Source organism: Rhododendron vialii, chromosome 5a (assembly GCF_030253575.1).
Source record: "Rhododendron vialii isolate Sample 1 chromosome 5a, ASM3025357v1".
NCBI classification, from domain to species: domain Eukaryota; kingdom Viridiplantae; phylum Streptophyta; class Magnoliopsida; order Ericales; family Ericaceae; genus Rhododendron; species Rhododendron vialii.
Genome location: NC_080561.1, coordinates 27,872,728 through 27,891,235, shown reverse-complemented (window position 1 = coordinate 27,891,235; position 18,508 = coordinate 27,872,728). Strand labels below are relative to the sequence as shown.

At 39.7% G+C, this 18,508-nt stretch overlaps 1 protein-coding gene, 1 long non-coding RNA gene and 1 other non-coding gene across 3 annotated transcripts in view; 1 reads left to right on the top strand and 2 right to left on the bottom strand.

Moving 5' to 3' along the window:
• The window catches only part of LOC131326907 (dormancy-associated protein homolog 3-like), a 59,267-nt gene that overhangs the window by 9,858 nt on the left and 30,901 nt on the right, over positions 1 to 18,508 (top strand). The gene's annotated exons all lie outside the window — the stretch shown is intronic.
• Positions 1,048 to 2,606, bottom strand: LOC131326909 (uncharacterized). Its single transcript, XR_009200130.1, has 2 exons — positions 2,498 to 2,606; positions 1,048 to 2,421 (listed from the first exon to the last, which is right to left on the bottom strand). It is a non-coding gene; the product is annotated as an uncharacterized LOC131326909 (long non-coding RNA).
• On the bottom strand, positions 9,934 to 10,042 carry LOC131328136 (small nucleolar RNA snoR100). The gene has a single exon (XR_009200415.1). It is a non-coding gene; the product is annotated as a small nucleolar RNA snoR100 (small nucleolar RNA).

The following is an 18,508-nucleotide window of genomic DNA, read 5'->3' as shown; positions in this document are numbered from 1 at the left end:
AGCCTTTTGGAATTCAGAACAGGTTCAAGAATATATGTATAATGGTTGGACCAAAAATAGTTTCGAAACAAGGTTAATTTGTGAGATAATCCCTTTGAGGTCATATAAACATTGGTATCTACTAACCGTACGCTTGCAGAAGTTGTAAAGAATCCCCAAACCCTAGGCGTGTAGGGTGTTTTTTTTTTTTGCCAAACCAGAGGCGGATAATGTGTGAGTTACACCATTGGCCAACCTCCGAACGAACAAAAACTCACAAATTCGGAACTTCTCCATTTCGCTCCATATGTCTTCAGTAAGGACCTCAACCTCTCTGTTGCAATTTCTCTTTTTTCAGCCATTTGCACAATCTGTAAAGATTTCCCTCCACAACAATGTACTCCATTCCCAATTCTGAGGCAAAGAACAAAACGACTCGGCATGCCAAAGCTTCAGCGCAAAGAGCAGATGACACAACCCTCAAATTCACTAACCGAGCCGTAATGAACCTGCCACTTCCATCCCAAATCACAAAGGCAACACCCCCTTCCAGTTCCCCGTCTCGATTAACCCATGCCCCATCAAAAATGACCTTGACCCATCCAGTGGATGGAGGTTCCACCTATTTACCACAATCATCCCCACCTGCCTCCGAGTCTCCTTTGTACCTTCACTTGCCTTAACAAATTCCTCCGCCTCCCTAACCGCCATATACATCGCATGTTGAGGATCTGGTCTTCCCCCGTTGAACACCACCTCATTCCGGCACTTCCATATTCTTCATAACATAACCGGAATCAGAATCAGCATAGCGTCTCCTCCTTCCCTTCCTTTCCAGCGATCAATCACGCAATCAAACCAAGCAAGAATTGAAGAATTTTGCTGAGCAAAAAAAAGAATTGAAGAATTTTCAAAACAGATACGAAATACACCCAATCGGTGACATCCTCCACATGGTATGAGCAAAACGGCAACAAATGGGGGAAATTTTCACACTCGTCACTATACGTTGGGCACAAAAAATCCTGTGTAACCTCCCTCCTAAACAAATTCTCCTTAATTGCTATCATCCCATTGATACACTTAAACACAAAATGTTTCAATTTATTTGGTATCCAAAGAGACCAAACTTTATTCCATACCTTTTTGTCGCCATTCCGTATACTGGATTCCCCTTGCTCCCTATGCCTTCCACTGCCTCGTTTTCGAATCGCAAGAGCCAATTTGTACCCCAAACTGACTGTATAAATCCCATTTGTCGTGTGGTGCCACACCCATCAATCTTCAACATCAGAATATGGTAGTGGAACAGCCAGCACCACCTTTGCGTCTTCTGCCCGCAAAACTGATTGCACCACATCAACTTTCCACTGACACGTTACCGGATCAATCAAGTCATGACCCGTATCTCTCTTCCCTCTGTTGATACACCCAGTGGTTTATAGCTCTCCTTATTTGGAATCCACAGATCAGTTGCCACTCGCACCCTCCTGCCGTTACCCACTCTCCACCACACTCCATCCAACAGAACATCTCTCCTATCTAAAATACTATGCCAAGTCCAGGATGGGTTGGCGCCCAGGTTTGCTTCCAAGAACGAAGAGTGCGGGAAAATCTGTGAATTCATTTCACCCAAACCCATGAAACAAAACTTACCTACTTCAACACCATTGTTAGGATTCATTGCATGCCCCGCGAACTCCATCCTCCATGGGGGGACTGAGCCAACTGACTCTTTTTGACATGAACAAAACTTCCAATCATGGCCAGCTCTAGAAATTCGGATGGAATAATTGAGCAATTGCCGCTACGGCTTGAGAGTTCGCCTATAATGACGGTGTGGAACTCAAAGTCTGGTGGCGAAGTGGCGGTTGGCTTTGAGTCTTTAATAATCAGTAGATTGGAAGGGTTGTGTTTTTTCGGTGGGCTCGTCTTTAATAATTAGTACATTGGAAGGGTTGTGTCTTTTCGGTTTAGGATGGGAAGGTTGCCTTCAATAGTCGTAGAATTGCCTTCAATAGTCGTGTTATCGTGTATGCTCCAAACTTGCGTGAATAATCTTGGACCAGGTGTGTTAATAATTAGGCTTGGTAGGGACATTTTCGGAACTTTGAAAAGTAGAAAACCGGTGATGACTTTCCCAAGAAATCCCGTGGTAACCAATAAAAATGCAAAAATGGAACCAATTCCCAGTAAGTTGTTAATGTTTTTGGTATGGTAAAGAATCAATTAGAACTAAAAAAATGATCAGGCATTTTGTCAAACAGCTTTGGCGCATAGTGTATAACAATGGCATTCAACAGGTTTAATAACTTAAAGGAACATCTTGAGAGTACCTTGGAGTCTCAACTTCTATGGTGGAAGTATGAACATATGACGTCGATGCTTATTTTGCCCTTTTTCTTTATAAAACAGCACCGAGTTCACCCCGATTTGATTCCTCTGAAGATGAGAAGAATTTGACGGTTAGGAACACACACAGAGGAGAGAGAGAGAGGGAGTTGCAATGCTCTCTTACAAGTTATAGGAGTCAGAAATCGATGTCCTCTCCTCTTGATGAGAAGGAAGAGAGTGCTTTTCTTTTGCGTTTACAAGCCGCTGCTTTCGGTGCAGCATTTCGCAGGAAGAGAGTGCTTTTCTTTTGCGTTTACAAGCCGCTGCTTTCGGTGCAGCATTTCGCTAGAAGGAAACGCTCTGTGGGCCGTCGCTTTCCAATAGCGAGGAACTCTTATGGGTTCTGTGGGGAATAAAAGTGTGGGAAACAATTTATACCCTGGGTTGTATTGTGTCGGTTGGAAAGAGGTGTGTCGGTTGGGAAGAGGTGTAGGATAGGGTTGGTATTATTTGTGTGTGTTGAGGGCATTTGTGGAAAGCAAAAAGGAGGAAACAACTTCGTACATTTAAAAGAAGTAGTATAGATAAGGAAATCTTGGAGGAACTCATATAGTCTTTTTTAGAGATTTGGTATCTAAAATGTAGGTGTACGTGGTCTTTATTTTTGGAGACCTAAAATTAAATTTGGGGACCAAATCTACCTAATAAAACATAAGGGTGTGGGGACCACACAAATACAAGTTGATCCAAGGGCTGAGATTCATTTGATCACAGGGCTGGTAATGCATTCTTCCCAAGAAATTAAAGTGCTCGTGTTTTTTACATATATTACAAGCTACCATCAAATCACTTATGCCCTAGCAACCACCAATTTGTACATTCCAAAACATTTCTGTATTTCAAAACCCACTGCGCCATTTCTCTCTCTCTCTCTCTCTCTCTCTCTCTCTCTCTCTCTCTCTCTCTCATATCCAACGACGTCGCTCCCCCCGCTCATATCCAACGACGTCGCTCCCCCCGCCAAGAACTGGTCTTCATCCCCGTCGCCATTTCAAAATATTTCTTTACATTTTTGCTTCTTTGTGATATGATGATGTCTCTATCCATATTTGACGGGCAATTCCAATCGGGGTGTGTAGTGCCGTAGGCACGGGCAAGCACTAGTCTCTAATATATCACATTCCTTCTTCATTTTAGAGTTTTGGAAATGGATTGGAGATGCTCCGGGTAATTAATGAACAGTAAAGTGGGCCAACTTTTGCGTTACCCCTCACCCCTAAAAGCAACTATGTAGAGACCCGTAAATTTCTTTATTTAATTTTAATGTTCATTAATGAGAAAAGGCGAGATATTGAATGTGATATTAGAGGCTGATGGTGTAAGTGTTGAAACGGTTTGGGACAGAATGTGTCTAGTTGGTATGTGAGGGGTGCAAGGCGTAATATGGTGTATGTGTGTGCCCAGGGAGAAAAATCTCATTTTCTCCTCCTCCCTCTCTCCCAACTCTCTCTCTCTTCTCTCTCGGCTCTCTCCATCTCTCTCACTCCTTCACCCAAAAACTCACCTTCAAACTCAAAACTCACAATAATCAACCTCAACTTCATCTTCTACACGCATATTATGGTTCAAACTCTGTTGGATAGAGCTCGGTTTGGATTTCAGAAGCTAGAGCTTACTCAACCTCTTCGGTTTCGGCTTGGATACTCGAGGTAGGGAATTCTACCTCTTTTTATATGTTATTTGAGTGTTTCTATGCCTTATTTGAGCTTGTTCTAGTTGTTATTGAGATTGGATCGAAGTCTGAAAGTTCTGTCAAAATCGCCTATCAACCCATCTCCTACCGGTAGGGACTTTTCACCTACCGGTAGGTCTCGTGAAAAATTGTTTCGTGCAAAACGTTGGCCTCTCTGCCTTCATTTTCTACCAGTAGGTCCCTAACTCCTACCGGTAGGTCATCTAAAATTTCCTCTCTTCTACCGATAAGACTAGTTCACCTACCTATAGGTCTTCAGTCTTGGTGCATATTTTTCCTAAGTCTTGTAGATCACTTATTAGAGTTTTTCATCAAGTCTAATGGGTTCATTTATGCATTCTTGCAAATGATTGGAGGATATTACCTCTTTCATTCTTAGAACGATATCTGGTGGATTTGAATGAGCACGTTGAGTTATGAAGTGAGAAAAGTAAGTTATTGCACGTTGAAATACGAACAATACACTCGAGCATATGAACAACACGAGAATACTCGGGGCCTATCAACGTGTGGGTACCTGGCAGGGGATATCGGAATCCCATAATTGGCCCGGCGGGAGCTAATGCTCATAATGAACACACTCAAGGCCTAACCTACAAAGTGGGTGCTTGGCGAGGGATATTGGGATCCCTTAATTGGCCCGAGAGGAGCTTCAACTCAGACACACAAAGGATACGAGATGTTGAGATACGAATTGAATGAACATGACTTATGAGTATGTTGGAAAGATGGATTTGAGATAATTGGACTTTTTGATCATGATAGTTATGCTTACCTCCATTGTCATTTGGTCTCTATCGTTTGTTCTCCTGTATTGCTCATTTGCATATAGAGTTTGCGTAGACTTTTCCAACTGGGCTAGTGTAACTCAAACCTTACATCAGTTTCAAGTGCTAACCCGGGACAGTAGATTGCATGCTTGGAGTGCTTGAATTGTGGACATTACTTTTAAAATCTAACCAAATGAGTTACTTATTCATCTTTGTAAATTTCTTTTGAAAGATGCATTTGTAACTTAAGTTATAATTCTTTTGACTAAGAAATATTTGTAAACTCTTAACTCTCTTGACACTTGATACTTACGTCAATTTGGGGCCGTTGAGCCGATGATGTAATATTTTGGAATCTAATGGACTTTGAAATGCAATTATGAAAATGGGAATGCTATATTATTTTGGTTTCAATTGCGCAATCGGGTCCATTTGTGGCTCAGCTGTAAGGCTATTCCTCGGTTATAAAAATAAAAAAAACAAAAAAAAACCTCAGCCTTGGTAGAGACCTGGCCTAAGGAAATGGAGTACTTTGTTTGACTGAACCGTGGAAGGTTACAAGAGTAGACTTGTCATATAATAAAAGAGACTTGAATGCCATCAATTATTGTGCTGAAAGGACGGTGTTTTTTTAGTAGATGGCTTTCTCCTAAGAGAGAAAAACAATAGAGTATTATCCGCATGGAAATTAAAGCTATGTCCATTGGGCGGAGAATAGCGGAACCAATCATACATATATTCTTTTTAAATCAATGTTAATTTAAATATCTTATCCATTTCCCAAAAAAAAAATGTAAACATCTTATGTTCTTAATGCATATTTATTTATAACGATAAATCAAAAATAGTATCCGGTATTGTACCGGTTTGGATACGTACTGTACCAGTAACAAAAATGGTACCATATCCAATACGATATTCAAAACCTTGGGGTATTTACAAAAATCTTAAAACTTCATAAAAAAAAAAAGGAAAAGAAAAAGAAAGGAAAACTAATGGGTTTTGACGCTAAAGAGATGGGAGGAAAAGGGAAAGGTGGGGGGAAAGTGAAAAGTGGAGCAAAGTTGGGTAGAAGGTTGAGCCATGCGTAACCCTTCCCGTTACGTGCAACAAACGGATGGGTTGAATTGCAGCCGACAACTAAACTAGAAAGGAGGTAAGTATAATTTCCAAAACCTTGGGGAGGTTTCTGTAGTTGTTAGAAACCTTAGGGGAGGTAAGTGAAATTTACTCAATATAACTCATTAACTCTTCTCTCTCTCTCTTCGCGACAGAGGCAATCACATAGCTTAGCGATTTCAAAGAGTATCGCAGTGTCAACTTCCGCAAGCCGCATTCAGCACCGCTACCAATCACAAGGTTAGGGTTTCGAACTCATCTTCAGTTTTTTTTTTGTTTGCCATTCCCCTATGATTTCTACCTTTCCTAGTTATGACTTGAGAGAATTGTCTGACTGCCATTGCTTAGATTGCCACATATACGGCAAATGAATCATTCACTAATTTCTCTTTAGTTGCGTCTGTAAAACTGGATTGGCTTTTTATTTTACTCTACTTTTGATTACGTGCATTTTCTGGGCTGCCATTCGTGCGTTCGTTTTGTTTCTTTATACAGAAGCTTTTGTATATACGGCAAAAATCTGGTTGAATCCTGAGCAAACTGCTAGAATGATGAGTATATGTACATGAGTCGGTTTACGATTCGTTCAAGTAATCTGAATCCTTTGGATAGTGACATAACTAGAAATTTGTAGCAGTAGGGGCAACTATTAAACACGATAAATGATCCACTGATATAAGGAGTAAAGTAGTAGAGTCAAAATGGCAGTATTGCAATTATCCTTGGGAAGTACCGCTCGCGGGTTATGTGGACTCGTGACTTTGTTTAAGGTGCTCAGTAACTGTAGTCACTGGTTTACATCCAAGTATCAAGTAGCTAGGAAGAAAATTTGCATAAACAATGTTTATTATGTTTCCAAAAAAAATTCTAAGATGTCCGCAATAATTCGCAATCAGAATACTCAAATTTCCGATAATCCTAACAGAATAGCATCTCCAAAAGATCATCTGAGAGAGAGAGAGAGAGAGAGAGAGAGAGAGAGAGAGAGAGAGAGAGAGAGAGAATTTGAATTTGTTCTTGTCGTTCATGTTAGATTGAAGAAGAGGAAGAGATAAAAGAAGCATGGGGTGGAAGGGGGCCTGGCTTGACATGCATGTATCGGTTAGACAGTAGTTGTGAACATGTGGTATTTGGTAGCCAAAGCTTCGATGAATGGAGAGCTTGTTTGGAGTTGCTATATTGAGAGTATCTCTAAACTCATGCAAAAATTAGGAATTCTTAATTAATTAATTTTTTTTGAAAGCTTATGTGAGAATTTGACATCCCAACCAATCAAAATTTTCTATTTGAGTACTTTTTGCTAGAATTCCTTTTCCTTCATAAATTTTGGGACAGGATTGTATATTACACGAAATTAAGCAATCAGAGAAAAAAGATCTGAAATAGTTTTGTTTAGCATGCCAATTTTATCAACTTTGCATGCCATGGCAAATTTGACATCAAGGTTGGAATGCTCCAAAGGCAATTTATAAGTCCAATTGTTGAAAGGCTAGTGATTTCTACACTCCCTTTTTTGATAAATGCACTACATTTTTTGTCCTTTAGTGAAACTTATATGGGTAATTTTTTCACTAGAAACAAGTTGAGTGTACTTATAAAAAAAGGAAGTGTGAAAGTCATTTCTCTTGTTAAAAAAAGGAAAACACTTAAATTTCCAATGCAGTCAGATGCTCTGACTGGCCCTGAATTACCTCCCGCTGCCTTTGGCGGTCTGGCCCTTCTTTTACACTTTCTCATCAGCAATAACATCTTTTTGAAATGATATCGGAATGGAAAAACGATTTCTTGCAATTTGAACATTTGTTGCTTAAATCTCTGGTCTGTTGCCACTTGCCAGTCCAAACAAGGTTGATTGAGCTCTGTTAAGTAGCAAAAATAGCTTTCTGAAATCATTTCAGAATGGCTATTCTAAGAGTGGAAAACAATTTACTTGTAGTTTGAAATATTGGTGGCTAAAATATCTGCTCTGAACTTTCTTTTTGTTTGCTGTTTGTTGGTTGAATGTGAAATAGATGTTTTTTTTTTTTTAAAAAAGGCTTTTTTTTTTTTCTAACAATCCTGTTTCGGAAGTGATCAATAATTCACTTCCCATTCATTCTTAAATGGATATGTGTAAATTATATGATCTGCTGTTAAAGTGGTTTCAAATCAAATTAAGATGTGTGTGTGTGTGTGTGTGTGTGAGAGAGAGAGAGAGAGAGAGAGAGAGAGAGAGAGAGAGAGAGATTAAAGACACATAGTTGGTCTTGTGTCTTCCATATTTTTTGTTCTTTCAATGTTACATATAATTCAATTTCTCCCTGTATTTTCTCATGGTCACACTACGGCTACACATAGTGAGTTGGTCCCAGACTCCCATGTGTCTTTTTCAGGGGGATCATTGTTCCTTCCCTGTGAGAAAAGGCAATAGGTTCTATCCAAACCCGATTTTTATGTTTCTTCTACTCTCTTTCTGAATTCCTTCCTAAATAAATTTTGGAGAGTAAAAGGGCTAATCAGGCTACTGTTAGAACATTTGTAAAATTGAATTATATTGTTCTTGTAGCCCACTTTTTCCAGGAAATGATGAACCTTTTCGAAATCACAAGGTACGGAACGAAAATTCTTATTTGTTTCCGTTATATTCAACGTCTAAGTCCCAGGAGAGTTTGGCTTGTAAAAACACAAGAGAGCTCCAATTGAGATTCATGGTTGATACATGTGAGTTTCACTTGCGATCAATTACGTCAGAGAATCTTATGGGGTGTTAACATGTTGTTCTTTGAATTTTTAACTTTTGTGGTCATTAACCACTAGGCTTAGAAACCAAATTCGAAACCTATGACTCCAATTTCCACAGTTTAAACTTTAGGAAATAAACGAAACCTGTCATTGAAATTTATGGGTGCAAAGGGAATTTTAGCTATAAAAGTCCAATTGTGCTAGGGCATTAAGCATCATGAAGTGTGAGATTTTTTGTATTATCATTGGGATGCCTCAAGTATCTGTGACTAACTAATTATTGTCAGGGTAACTCGTGTTTTTTCTTTTTAAGTTTAGGGGTGTTGTACATTTCAATACCTAAACTAAAATGAGCAGGAACTGATATTGTTCGCAAGAGTGATGGGCTACCATGCCCAATAGCTTTAATCTAGGACTAAAAGAGTGCAGTCGGTCAATATTAGCCTTAGAGGGTAGCCCATCACTCTGCTTAAGATGTGGCCCATGGAATGTCCATATAGTACTGGTAGGCTTTGGCTACATTGTGGAAACACAAACTACTAGAAAGGCAATTTACGTCAGTTCTCTCTGTCCTATGTACATCACATGTAAGTGTATAGATGTGGACCTAATTGTGCATTTGAGTTGTAGACTTCTCTCTTTCTCTTTGGCCTGCTTTCTGCTTTTGTTATGTGGTTTTGTGTTGATTGTTTGAAAGGGTTAAACATGTTATGTGACAGTATCAATGATAGGACTGAGGATAATAGAAAGAAAGTAGACCATGTTAATTTTGTGTTGGTTTTGTTTTGGTTTTTGATAGCAATCAGAAAACGCAAACCAACTGGGTCAAACTTTTTGATTTTCATTATAACGGGTACTTATGTGAAGGAATGTAGGAGTTATTAACGGTTTTGAAGTGGAACAATGTAATAAGGGATTCTGATATGATCTACTAGCATAATGTCTAATTCTGATAGAGATGTCGTTTTCGTTGAACAATTGAGAGTCAGATACCTTAGTACCCGTTACTACAATCTCACTTTGGAGGTTGAAGGTAAAATACAGCTGTGCTTCAGTCCTTGACGTCACCATTTTCTTAATCAACAACAACAACAACAACATAACATAACTCATCTAGTCCCCAATCATTGGGGGTATAGGCGGGGGATGACTAGAGACAACCTAACCTTTGGTAATATATGCACAAAGTGGTTGCTCTCAGAATACCACTAAAACAGTAGCCCCCCTAAACCTCCAAGAACCGAGGAGCTACAAGGACATTTTATTGTAAAACCATGCCCCCAGATCAAAGTCAAATGGCATCAGAGAGGGCAGGCCTAGAGACCCAAATCAATTTATGTACACATTACCATGCCTTCCTTCATTGATAGTCCAGAGCATCGGTGTGTACAATACTTCACCATTTTCTTAATGCATATTAAAAATCTAGAAACTATTCTTGGCAGTTTTGACCATTGAACTTTCATAGAACCACCTTGATGATTTCCAAACATACTTGGTAAAGCTTGATGCTGACCGACGACAGTTAATGGAGCATGATGCACAACACCAACACCAACACCCCCCTGCATTGTGTTTTTGTCCTACCATTTCTCTGTCCAATTGTGGTTACGTAGGACTGAGTTAGGTTCTTCATTGCTTGAGATGAGATCGATATTGTGGCTTAAAAAAGGTTAAAATAACCGGACCCAATTGTTTGGGACATAAGACTTTTCAAGGTTAGGACTGTTTGATATGACTTCAAAGATCAATTGCTATATTGTTGCAATCGCAGTTGTTTTGGAATCAAACACAAACATCATTCATGTGTCCATGTTTGCATCTTTTTTTGAATTGTTTTTCCATATAGTGCACATTGTTTTCCACATGGTTCAAGTAGTTCGGTTCCCTTTCAAGTTTATTTTTATTTGTTTACCTGTTTTGAGAACTTTTCTGTTTGGTTTCTGGATTGGCATTAAGAAAAGCCAACACTAATTGCCGTTATGTCCCTTTGGCATTTCTTGGAGGGTTTACTAACCATGTTGAGGACTTAAGTTTGAATGGTTGTTAAAGCATCCAACTCAATACCAATTGGGAATGAGTGTAACGCCCCTTAAATTCGGTTTGTTAATAAAATGATTTAAAAGAACTTGAACTTTTTTTTTTAAAATAACATTCCCATTTATTACAAATTGTCACACTATTTATTACAAATTACAGTTCCGTTTATTACAGACGTAATTAAAATATTACATTACCGAATAAAGTTGAAAAGTGCATTTATTACAAACTTTCAAATATAATATGCTTAAAGACACAGAGCCAATGACTAATCTACTCGTACAGCCATGGCTTAGCTAACTCGGCCCCCGTCTTCAGCTGCTACAAAAATGTCTTCGGAATACTCCATATCCTCACCTGCAACTGGCGTTGAATACCAAGGTAACATAGTACCGTGATTTTGTGAAAACCCAGTAGAACAATATAAAACTACCCTCACCCCAATGTATACATGATATCCATAACCACAAAATCACACATAAGAAATAATAACAGAACAAGTAATAACACACGTAGAGTCTTATTAACATGATTGATCCTAGGATGTTCCCGTACACCATGCTCCCATTCACTGTGTTCCCGTACTCTATGATCCCAACTGCCACCTTTGGCATGGCTCACGACAAGGTTCAGCTCACGACACAGCATGGCTCACGACATCAACCCATCCGCGGGTTCTACCCGCTGAGGGTTAATCCATCAAACACCTCGACCATATTTCCAGATTTACCGCAGTACTCATAAGTCCATCTCCATACTGGATCTCAACATTTCTACTCATACTTTTAATATATTCTATTAAGCAATAACAACCACAATAATTCCAAGTTGCATGCATAAACGTTGTTTACTAAGCCACGTAAGTCCCATGCATATTCACAAAATCACCAAGTGTAGACATTAACAGTAGTAGCTCAATTAACGTTTAGCTAAACTTGCCAGGTTTCAAACATCTACGAGTCTAACAAAAAGACATGACAATTCTTATCCAGAACCTATGAGCTTTTGACAGAGTGATAGCTTAGGTTGCTTAGGAACAACTTTTATGTTTTACGCCATGCCCAAATCTGACTTTAGACGAGGTAAACATGCGAACAAAATCAAGAAGTGCAATCTGCCACAGTTCACTAAAAGTCTAAAACTAACATTCCCGAAGATCCAACGGTCGGATTGATCCGTTCAAGTGTCCAAACGGTAGCTAACTCATTAACCTATTGTTCTATCAAATTTTCGAAAGTGGAGATCGTTATAAGAACGTCAAAGTATCTCTTAAATATTACTCTTCTTGCATTTTTAACAACAAAATAGTAATTGCGCTAGAAGAATTAATCTTTCCCGTTAAGCAGAAGGATGAACGATCTCAACTGTTGGGTACATCGGGGATACATCGGTTGCTCTAAGATGAGAAGTGCGTGAAATGGGTGCAAGCCTGGAGGGTTGTTCCCCTTGATTGGAGAGAGCGAGAGAAGAGAGTGCTTGAGAGGGAGAGCAGGAGAGAATTATTTGGTAAGAACGAGAGACGTCAGGAGAAATGAATCTAGTCTGACATGTATAGGAAGTGAGAAAGACAAAGGAAACAAAAGAATTGAATAGTTGCTAAAGTGGTTGGCAGAAGTATCTGGGAGAACTATGACAGACAGTGCAAAATCAAGTAATGTTCGGGTCACGCTATTCGGGTTTTGTTCTTAGAAAAATACTCAAAATTCACCGTATGCTCAAAATAATATATCGAACATCATGGTGTAAAAATTATTCTCATATGATGTATTTTAAAAATAAAGAATAACACATATCTATATTTATGCATGCACAACACTACGGATTTGCGGTTCCTTACAATGAGGGGAGAGGCCGCTGAGGCTCATATACTAGTTTTCTAGGTGATAATTAACCAATGTAGGACAAATTCTAACAGTTCCCCACACATGCGACCCGCGACTCGCACATAGAGAGGTCAACAAAGGATCCGGAACATACAGATCACCAACTGGATCTCGATGTACCAGTTGAAAGCAACTGGCAGTGGTGCAACCCAACCAACTGGATCCAATTGGGTGGACCGACATCCACAGCCTCATAGCAGCGTAGGTAAATGGGGTTTGTAGCTATTTTACCTATCTCAAAACGCAAGACAAGTACTGCACAACCTCAACAAAGCCAAAGAGTGGTATTTATCCTCTACGGATACCCACCCAAGCTTGTTGAGGTCGTATTTTGGACACAGTGAGCTTGTACCGGGATTTGGTCAGCGGACTCTATTATGTTTGAGTCATTTACTGAGACCTGGATTACTGGAGCCAGCTCAGGCAGATGAATATGTATCAGTTGATTGGGTTTTTTGAATTATCAGGTCGACGTTTGGTTAGCCCCGTTCTTAGAAAATTCTTAAGTAAAATTGTTGGGTGTTATTTATTGCCAATTGATTTTGAATTTTATGCTTTAACATGGTATCAGAGCTAGATTTTCGAAGGCAACCCTTTGTTTGTGCTAGATATTCAGAGCCATTTTCGTAGGTTTTGCCCTTTCTTTGTGCTAGATTTTCAGAGGCTCTGATATCATGCTAAAGCATCCAATTCAAAACAAATTGACAATGAGTGGACCTAGGCTCATATACTAGTTTTGGAGGTGATTATTAACCGGTGTGAGACAAGCTCTAACAGTTGTTATCTGATTAGCTAGTCCCTGGTCCTCCCTCTCTGTATGTGAGCGTGGGACTGTGTAAACCATATTCTTAGTTATGTGAACACTAAATATTGAGGTCAGGATTCCTATCAAATGCGTTATTTACTGATGGTGTATTCCTATGCACACATGCATATGTTTTATATTACACTTTTAGCCCAATACTTTTGAAGTTATAAACATTTTCAGGACCGCGCCTCGCGTGCCATCCTGATGTGGCAAGGCAAGGCGCACCTTAGAGCCTCAGGGAGTCGTGGTGAGGCACACGTGGTGTGCGCCTCAAGGCGAGGTGCACGCCTGAAGGATTTTTCAGCCATCTTTGTTTAGATTAGACCAAAATCCAGCTCAACCATTGATCTATGATGCATAAATGCACTGGATAAGTTCCTTCAATGTAGAGAGGAACTAAACATTAGCCCTAGAAATCAATCTGCTCTCCTCTGATCTGTTTCCAGGTAAATTCTTCTTCTTCTTCTTCGTTTCTTGCTCTCTGTTTTTCTTCTCTTTTCTGCTCTGTTTTTTCGTTCTCTGTAATTTTTTTGTTCTTCTATGCTTTGTTTTCAGTGTTCCTCTATGGATGATATGTTTTGCTTAGTATTTGGTGGCTTAAACATTGAAATGGTTTGTTTTATGACATTTGAAAGTTAATAGTGTTTGCTTGTGTTGAATGTTTTGCCTATGTTAGAATTCTACTTGTTATAATAAATTGTGCCTCACTTTGATGTGGTGAACACCACGCACCAAGGCTTCAAGGGACCATTGCACCTCGGTGCGCCGTGAGCCGTTAAAACACTGCTGCCCTTTAAAAATATCTATATATAATAGCATGTGGCGTCTCCCCGGAGTGTGCGACACAGATACAACGATCTCTAGGAGTGTCGGTGATGCATAGCACTTTACTACCAAATTGTGTAATCAATGCAATTTGTAGATTTCTCTAGCACTTGCACTAGAGAATAGATTAATTTTTGCACTCGAGTGTAAAAAAGATTGGGATTTAGTGGAGAACACTTTTGTACACTCATGTCTGGAAATGGAAGTGTGATATAATATGAATGACATACTGCTGCGTTGGTGAGTGTATTTGTTTCTATCCTAGATCGGCAAGCTTTATCTGATTTTAGAAATCATTTCTCAAGTCAACCATATTAGCCTCAATTTGCAAGTCATGGTACCGATATGGTATTAATTACGAGTACTGCTATTTACACCGACCAAACCATACCGACGGTGTACCGACGGCCGCGCGCGGCCGTCTCCGGCCACCGGACGGCCGATCCGATCCGTCCAAAAATTTAAAAAAAAAAACCGAGGGGCCCAACGCGGGAATCAACGGCATCCGATGTGTGTAGGATGCTTGATCTAAACACCCTATTTTTCGTGTATATATGTATATACGGTTTCCCTACAAAAGTGGTCGGTATGTATAGGATTTCCGATTAATTACTCCATCACACTATTCTAGTTTATAAATTGACCTTTGCATTATGGAGGGAACAAGATGGATCACCCCATGGGCTTTTCTTATTTGTCCAAGAGGATATTTATTTGTGTAATGGATAGTATAAATTTTCAAGTTATCGATTTGGGTATCGATTAGGAAGAGCGTTAGGTTAGTCATGTATTCATCTTGATGTTTTGTGTGGATGGGTCGATTGCTATAAATAATGGACTGGAATATTTTGTTTAGTATTGACGTCGATTCTATTAGTTCTACCTTGCTGCTGATTTTGTGGTTCCTTAGGTGCAGATAAAAGACGGCCCCTAGGGGCCGGACTTCTACGGTTCACACTGGTACTATTAATGATTTGTAGGGGGTATCAAACAGTGTCATAAGGTGCGGTTTCCCTAGGTTTTGTCTTCTTTATTGTCCTGCTGCACCTTTGAGATTTTAGCATCTTTGTCCACAATGGGGTCAGCAAAGCTGTTTATCTGAAAGGCGCCTCCACTGGCTGCTATCCGAATTTTAGAATCAGAAAACCTTCAATTTTGATGCTTTCCAGTTGATATCGGATAGAGATTGAGCTTTTAAAACTTCTAACATTAATGTTGACTTTGATACTTTGCAGAACACAAATGGTTACCCCTTCACCGGTCGGATCAGATAGAATCACAAAGTTTCTTAAACCTTATGTGTTGAAAATGCACTTCACAAACAAGTGCGTAATGGCGCAAGTAATCCACTCACCAACTGCTACGGTAGCCTCTGCTGCGAGCTCGCAGGAAAAGGCACTGAGGTCATCCATGTTTTCCACTAGGGACGTCTCTGCTGTGGAAAAGATCGGCAAGATTCTGGGAGAGCGCCTTCTGTTCACGGATATCCCAGCTGTTTCTGTTTTGTTAAAGAGAGATCAGAAGTATCACGGTAAGGTGAAAGCTGTGGTTGATTCCTTGACAAAAGCTGGTATCAAACTGGTAAAACCTCAGCAATTAAACACTTGTTGGATATGTACGCGGAAATTTAGAACCAATGAAGATTTCATCTTGTTCATGTTGTTGTTGTTGTTGTTTTTTTTTTTTTTTTGTGGCAGGGGTATCAGAGGCTTAAGCTTAGTGAATTTCACTAAGAGGGGCACCTCTTTACAATAAACTTAATATATTTATAGTAAAATACAATAAAGAAATACTAAGCACAAAAATTCAAATGTTCTCCATTAGGCACAAAAGCTTGTAAACATAAGTGCAAAAATCTAAATATTCGTTGATAATTTTTTTTACAATTGACATGAACAAGTTTTCATCTTTTGAAAGTTCTGCATGATTGCTTCGTTTGTAATCCCATAAAAAAATATCTTGTTGCATGTATAACACCAAATTATTGTTCAACCATTGATCATTCATTTAGTTTTGCAATTGATTGTTCGCTTTTACTTTAAAAAGCTGGAAAATGAGTTAGATGGACTAAACATGTCAAATAAAATAGCAATTTGCTATTTGCCGCCATGAAACAAGCATTTAATTCTTTAGGGGAGTACATTGATTAGGTTGGAAAAACACAGAAAACAACATAAACAATAAGTCCAGTGCAGAAAATTTTGGCTTTGCGCCTTCGCCCTTGCTTTTGCCCCACTTGAGGGTATATACGTAATCTTCCATCCGGCAAATATTAAGTAGTAACCAGGGTGGTCTCAATAGGATCAAACACCTTTTAAGCTTGGCCCAGATACCTGTGTTCTCAAAATATTAGGGGTGAGCAAATTACTTGCCCACTCGCTGGTCCGACCCAACCAGGAGGGTCTCGGGCGGGTTCAAACATGTGATTCGGTCAGGTAGGGGTTGGGTTTCCTTAAAATTTGATTTTCGGTTCAGGGTTCGATTTCCTACTCACCTGACTCGACCGTTTTAATCTCTATCTCTATTATAAAACAGAAGGGTATGGGGACAAGTTGTTGTAACGGCTCAGATTTGCTTGATCCAAGGGTTGACGTGTGTTCTTCAACTCTCTTATAAAAGTGCCCACAATCTTTCAAATATGTCACAAATATGTCATATTTTCTTTTTACCTAGCAGCTTCTGTCGATTGGGTTCGCCCCCCCCCCCCCCCCCCCCCCCCCCCCCCCTCTCTCCTGTCATCTTTCGAATTCCCACCGAGGTCTACAAATCCCGTCAGAAACTAGGCCAAGAAACATTTTTTCGATTATCAAAAAAAAGAAGAAACATTCCTTTGGAATTTTTAATTTATTCCGGCGAAGCTGGTTGAAGAAAACTGTGTAAAAGTTGGGTCAAGAAAGTTCCGTGAAAGCAAAAGTAATTGGTCTAACAAAGAAACCATTTTTTGAAAGCTATGTGAAACATTCTTTTGGGATTTTTTTGATTTTTTTGAGAGTTTTTGGTATCTGTTTCTTTCCAGGGTGCAAGTAGTGTTTAAATTTCAATCTAGCTGCTGTTTCGGGTGGAATTTGTGCCTGTTCTGAATATTCAAGAAATTTGGTGATTTTTTTGGTGTGGGTGGGTTGTTAAATGTTACACATAATCGAGTTTTGTTATTTTGACTCCTCTTGACGTTCCGTTTTGAATAATAGTTTAGGAGTGTAGTCCACGCGCTAGCCGCTAGGTCCATATGTTTTCAGGCCCTTCTTTTTCTTTTTCTTCCTTCCTTTTTCTATTATCATAGGGGTAGTGCTGTAGGCACAAGCAAGCACTATGCCTCCGGTGATCGCTTACACTGAGGTATTTCAACCAAAGCCTGAAACTTTTTTTGATAGCCTGTTTTTTTCTTGCGGTCCGAGCTAATTTTTTTTTACTCCTTATATGGTTAGTTTATGGCGTTTGATAACTATTAGTGATTGAAGTTACATTAAGGTTTTTGATTTCTGGATTCTAATATGTTCTTTCATTTCTGCAAATGGGTTTAATGTATGTGGTGGGGGATTCATTATAGTGCTATTTTAACTTTTTAACTTGGTATTTACTGAGATTCCATAAGCAAATTGATAGTTCTTTGTAGCTAGCTTAAAAGTTTGGTAGGGGGAGTGCCGTACGCACGGGTAATTTTCTTTTGTGCCACTAAGAAAAGGATCACATATTACACATTAATGAATTGATTTAGTGTTTGAGCCACTAACTAGCAAGTGTCATAGGCACGGACAATTCCAACCGAGGTGTGTAGTGCCATAGGCACGGACAAACACTAGTACATATATGCATCTCCAGGGTCCACTGTCCAGCCCGAGCCCACTTCCCATCCCACCCAGCCACCCCAAAACACCCACGACCCAAATCTGAAAAAATGCCGTCGGCGATGGCCTACGCCGCACGCCGTTCACTCCTGTCGTCCACCGTTTCTCTCGCACACCGTCCAGCGTTCGCACTCCACCGTCCAGATCTGAAAATGTCGAACACAGTCTCTCTCGCTCTCGCGTCCGGCGTCTCTCTCTTAAATAGGTAAATCAGTCCAGCTCTTTTTCTCTCTCGTAATTTTTTGTGGGTTTTGGTGAGATTTGATTTGTGAGTTACGTACCTGACCCAAAAGAAATAATCGATTTTGCAGATAGTTTGGCTAGTTACACAGTTCGATTATGGGTCTAAAAATCGACTACCTGACATGTCGGGTCAGGTAATGGGTTCGGCCCGAACTTGACCCATGCTCACCCCTACTCAAAAAATAGTA